Here is a 6,088-nt window from a genome sequence, read left to right as displayed (position 1 = left end):
TTAGTGGGGTTAGGTTAACTTGTTAGTGTAAATTGCCCACAGGTGTGAATGTGAGTGTGAATGGTTGTCTGTCTCTGTGACAGAACAGCAACCTGTCCAGTGTGAACCCTGCCTCTCACCCCTGGCAGCTGGGACAGGCTCCAGATTCTTAGTCTTTTAATGACATTTTGTAGGGGAGAGCGGGGTAAGTTGTCACACGGGTAAGTTGTCACACTGTTCATAACTCCAACACTAGAGGCTCTATCTCAAAAATGAAATAGCCACTTTGTGTGACTTCTTCTTCTATAGTCAACCTCCTGTTCACATGTGGTCAAGACTGCTCTAATCTGAGGTGAGCACATCTTTTTTATTTTTTTGACCTAAAAGGAAAAATAAATCACTTTAAATTTTCTTCAGTACAACTTTGTTAGGTATAGATGTTACAAATTATTATTTTACACAAAATAGAGACATTAACGTGTCTTTTGATACTTCAGCTGATGTGCTATGTTGAGCTAACCCTGACATTTAGCCAAAATTAGCATAAATGTCAGTTTGGGGCAAGTTGTCTCATTAACTTTGGGGCAAGTCGTCACATGTGACAACTTGCCCCAATACAAATAAATGCTCCAAAAAATTGTGATATTGTAATTCATTTGTATTTGCAATAAGGTTTTTGAAGAAAGGAAGGAGAGGCAGGAATGAAGGAAGGAAGGAAGAAAGTAAGATGGTTCGAAATTATCAACGAAAGACAGAGCGTGGCAGAACACCACCTGACATTATGTTAAAGGCAGTCAGGCAGGTAAAGATGCAGAACAAATCAATCAGAAGTACAGCAAAGGATTTTGACATAAATTACCGTACTCTAACTCGGTATTGTCAAAAGATTACCAGAGAAGAAATTGAAAGTCAGACAGCCATGCCAACAACAATGGTTGGTTATACAACGCCAAGGAAGATTTTTTCCCCTGATTTGGAAAAGCAGCTTGTTGAGTATATTACTAGGTCAGCTGACATTTATTTTGGTCTGTCACCAAGTGAGGTCAGAAAGCTTGCCTACCAGTTTGCTGTGGCACACGAACTGAAGTTTGTGCCTTTGTGGGCAGAAAAAGAAAAGGCCAGCAAAGAGTGGTTTACAGGCTTTTTAAAGCGGCATACAACATTGTCACTGAGAAAGCCAGAAGCAACTAGCCTTGCCAGGGCAAGTAGCTTCAACAGAGAGAATGTCAATGCTTTCTTTGACAACTTGGAGAAAGTGTTATGCAAATATGAGTTTGGACCAGGAGACATTTGGAATGTTGATGAAACTGGGGTCACCACTGTACATAAACCAGACAAAGTGTTGGCCAGACGTGGATTCAAACAAGTAGGGTCATTGACCTCTGCTGAAAGGGGAACCCTTGTCACACTGGCCTGTGCTGTCTCAGCCATAGGGAATAGTTTACCTCCATACTTTATTTTCCCGCGTGTCCACTTCCGTAACCATTTCCTGATCAACGGGCCACCTGGCAGCAAAGGAGGGGCAAATTCCTCTGGATGGATGAAAGACACACACTTTGTTGACTTCCTGCAACATTTCAATGAACATACAAAGTGTTCAAAGGAGAAGCCCTGTTTACTCCTTTTGGACAACCACGAGTCTCATCTGTCCATTGATGGACTCAATTATGCCAAAGAAAATGGCATAATCATGCTGTCATTCCCACCCCACTGCTCACATCGGCTCCAACCATTAGACAGGTCTGTCTACGGGCCACTAAAGAGGCACATCAACAGCACGTGTGATGCCTGGATGAGGAACAACCCTGGGAAGACAATGTCTATTTATGACATTCCTGGGATTGTGGCAATTGCATATCCTCTGGCTGCAACCCCATTGAACATTCAGGCTGGTTTTAGGGTGGCTGGGATTCAACCTTACAACAGAAATGTATTTCTGGAAGCCGAGTTTGCACCATCCTACGTCACAGATCGCCCTATTCCGGACCCTGCCCTGCCAGGCCCCAGCACTACCTCTGCACTGCCAGGCCCCAGCACCAACTCTGCACTGCTAGGCCCCAGCACCAACTCTGAACTGCCAAGCTCCAGCACCATCTCTATCACGAGCTCACCCTTACCCAGCACTGCAATTACTGACAGCAGACTACCAACTCCAGAGGACATCCGGCCATATCCAAAAGCTGGCCGCCGAAAACCAAACAGCAAAGGAAGAAAACGACGCAAATCAGCAATTCTAACCGACACGCCAGTGAAGCAGCAACTAGAAAAAGAAAAGAATAAGGCTGAATCTAGCAAAAAGCTGTTTCAAAAGAGAGGGACGCGAGGGGGGAAAACATCTGGACCTATGAAGAACAACGCAGCTAAAAGAAGAAAAATAATTCAAGAGTCATCATCAGATGATGAAGAGTGCTTCTGCCTTGTCTGTGTGGAGCCATTTTCAAACAGTCGTCCAAAAGAGACCTGGGTAAAATGCATAAAATGCAACAAATGGGCCCATGATGCTTGCACCTCAGGCCAGGCAATTTATGTGTGCCAGAATTGTGACTCTGAAGTTGAGTCTGATTAATCAGAAATAAGGCATCTGTTTTGTTCAGAGGATTAACATGTTAAGTAAAGCAAGTTATTTGCAGCATTCCATTCAGTTATGATGGATTTATGTGCAAGCCAGAGAACATTTGAGTTTAAAGTTCAAACTAAAGTTTTCTTTCTACTTAATGTTTTGATTAAAATGTGTATTGGATTGAAATAATTGTTTTTTTTCCCAAATTCTCTTGGCATAATTGTTCAAATTTCCAGTTTTGGTTTGAATTTAACAATTAAAATCAATAATCACAATTAAGTATTTGTGTTCTTATTTTAAGATAATCTAGTGTGACAACTTACCTGCCGATGGGGCAAATTGTCACAAGTGCACATTCTCCATTCAACAGTCTACAACTCCGTAATGAGATAAGATATGAAAATGTAATGAATACATCATATGTGCCCGAGACTTCCTTCTTTCATTTGGTGAAACATTTATTACGTTGTGATGTATGGTGCTCAGTAAAAGTTAGTCAGTGTGAAAAGTGTGACAACTTACCCCGCTCTCCCCTACTGCAGACGATGAGATAATCAGTCCTTACAATTTTACTCAGTCTGAAATTGTTCCACAATTTGAAGATTCTGCCCATCTTTACTACTGTCCTTCGAAGATGCTCTTTTTATACACGCAGTCATGTTACCGACCTACTCCCATTTAATGAGGAGAAAAATGTTCCTCAGCCTGCTTGTTTTTACTTCTCTTCATTTTTCAGCCTTTAGTTGCCACCCCCCTGAAATTGTAAATACTTTGAAAATTTACCATTTTAGCAAACATTTGATATGTTTTATATGTTTTATAAATGGAACTGTGGAAAAAAAATGTGTTTATGACATTTGCAAAATATTACATTACATTTTTATTTACATTTTACAAAGGACTACAACAGTTTTGGAATTCAGGCTTGAAATATGAAGGACTGAATATGACAAAACTAGAAATTTACAAATTCATTCTATTCAATTATTTATTTACGTGCATGGTTGGTTTTGTATAAGGTATGGCATAGAGGTCATAAAAGTAAAAGAATGTAAAACTCATAATCTAGCACATTTATGGACTTTACTTTTCTGCATTCCTCCTAATGACCAGCAGAGGATGAGGCCTCTGTTTGCAAAATAAACAAACAAACAAATAGATAAATAACTGTTGGCTTTTATTTATGAGCTCAATAAAAACTTTACTGATAATTTTATGTCCTCATTCACTTCTCTTAGTATTATTTGATACAACATGATCTACAGTAAAAAGAGACTATTAAGCAGAATACCCTTTAGGGCATGGCTTTCAATGAAAACCAGTCAAGTCAAGTAGAAACTAATGGAGGCAGGACGGTAAAGAGGAAATAGTAACCGTGGGAAAGAGTAAAGTCCTGTGAATCAGTAACGTGGGTCTAGTGGTGGAAAGAAACAGTACATTTATTCAACCACTGACTTATAAGTGCAGTTTTGGGGTTTTTTGTTAAGTAGTACTTTTTAAGCATTTGTTGATGTTTATGATTGTGCAGTATTTTAACATGAAAGTTAATAAGTGATTATATTTGTGGATATATACTATGAAACACAACCAGCAGCACGGTGGTGCTATACTTAGCACAGTTGGCGCAGGGCGAGGGTTTGAGTGTTTCTGTGGGGAGCTTGCATGTCCTCTGCACGGCTTTTCTCTCAAACTTTGTGTCCAAAATATAGTGCTTTGTGAGGGCTTATCATATTAAGTAAGACTAATATTATCTAAATTTTGGCCATTTCCATAAATGCTTAAAAAAACAACTTCCATTTCGTTAAAACTCGTGTAAGCTTATATTAAGCTCAGTATGTGCTGCGTTATGAAGCCACAGAAGTGGCTGTTGCCTCAGGCACAAACAATAATTACTGACATACCTGGTATTAACTCTCCCTCCTTTATGTTGGAGATGTTTTTGGCTCCAGGGCTGCCCAACCCTTTGGACCTACACAGCAGTGTAACACTATGACTCAGCTCTTAAGGAGATGTACAATTTGGATCAAGTGCAAGACCAGTCAGTAGGCCAGTGCTCCACCACTACGGTCCAGACTGAAACTTCTACACCTAACTAGCCTCCAAAGATAGCGTGGTAAGTATAGAACAAAACACAAGCAGAAAGGGGTCAAAGTTGAAAAGCTGGTCATCTAAAACCTGTAAACAGATAGATTAATAAATGATTATTACAACTGTAAAATTCCTTAGGGATGTTATTAAAAAATGCAAATCATTTTAAAACTACTTCATATAAGTCACTGCGATACTGACCTAATTACTGAGTAATAATTGGTCTATAACTTTCCTTCTAAGCTCTCATTTCATGAAACACTAAAACTGAATTGATAAGAAGTTTGATGATAACAGGTAGTAAATATCAATTAGCTATGGGTGTCTTGCTGTTAACAGTAAAATATGGAATTGTAGTGAAATGTTTGCAGCCTAAATAAAGCTTGTTAAAACATACATGATCTCTCTCTGCTCAGATCTCTGTTGCCCTTGTGGCTTATTCACTACCCTTATAGATATGACTTGCAGGACTAGCCCCATGTTTACTGTTCAGGTTAGTATTCAGTGAGTTTCCACAAGAAGACTGCAGAAACATCTAACAGATTTCAGCAACACTGTAGCTGCCAATTTGCTTTTTTCTCTTTTGTTAAAAAACCCCTTTATCGTGAAATTAAGCATCACATTACCTCGGTAAATGAAATAACAAAAAGCATCTGATCATGACTCACTTTTGACCAAAGGCTACTTTGGTTTGGTTTGTTTCTGCAGACCTGTAATATATTTGAGGTTTTAACCTCGCGGTCCTCACTGACTTTGAGACTTCCTCAAACACCACCATGACAAAACTTCTTTGGTTTTTTTCAACATGTCTAAACAGCCATGAGATGGACTGTTACATAATGCGGTACACGCATTCATGCCGCTCAGAGGAGTGATCCTGATGACTTCCACTGATCTGCTGCTTTTGTCTTTCAGTAAAAAAAAGAAAATTAAAAATGACTGAAAAGTTACGCCAGCAGCCCCTTGCACCCAGAATGTGGCCTTCCTTCTTTTAGAACAACATTTAAAATATACATAGACAAAATAAAGAAATAGCCCTAAAACATTTTGTTTCCATAACATGTCATATCTTTTTGAGAAGCACAGATTAAGCTACCTTCTTCAGTGCTGCTGTACTCGAGCTGTGTTTGAATTACAGCTCCTGGGTCGTTGCTGCCCATTTAAATAGTGCTGACCTGTTAACTGGACTGCACCATGTTTCTCTGGCAGTGGGGGCAGTGGTGATATTTTGTAGTGCAGTTTTGCTGTTGAATTTTAGTTTTCTTTAAGAGGGTTTAGTTATTATTTTATCCTTTGTTTGCTTTGTTGATCTTCGGCAGCTTAAACTGACAGGGTTTTTGTAGTTTGTTTCAATACTCATGTCTTAGTTGATCCTCCTTGTGTGTCTTAGTAAGGTTGTGTTGCTGGATTCTTTCACTTGATGCTTGAGGTAGATTTCTGCCTCAAATTATTATCAAATAG

Source organism: Diplotaxodon limnothrissa, linkage group LG11, assembly GCF_057381915.1.
Source record: "Diplotaxodon limnothrissa isolate DT_005_m linkage group LG11, D_limnothrissa_male_GT1.1, whole genome shotgun sequence".
Classification (NCBI taxonomy): domain Eukaryota; kingdom Metazoa; phylum Chordata; class Actinopteri; order Cichliformes; family Cichlidae; genus Diplotaxodon; species Diplotaxodon limnothrissa.
Note: the sequence above shows the minus strand (reverse complement) of the source record.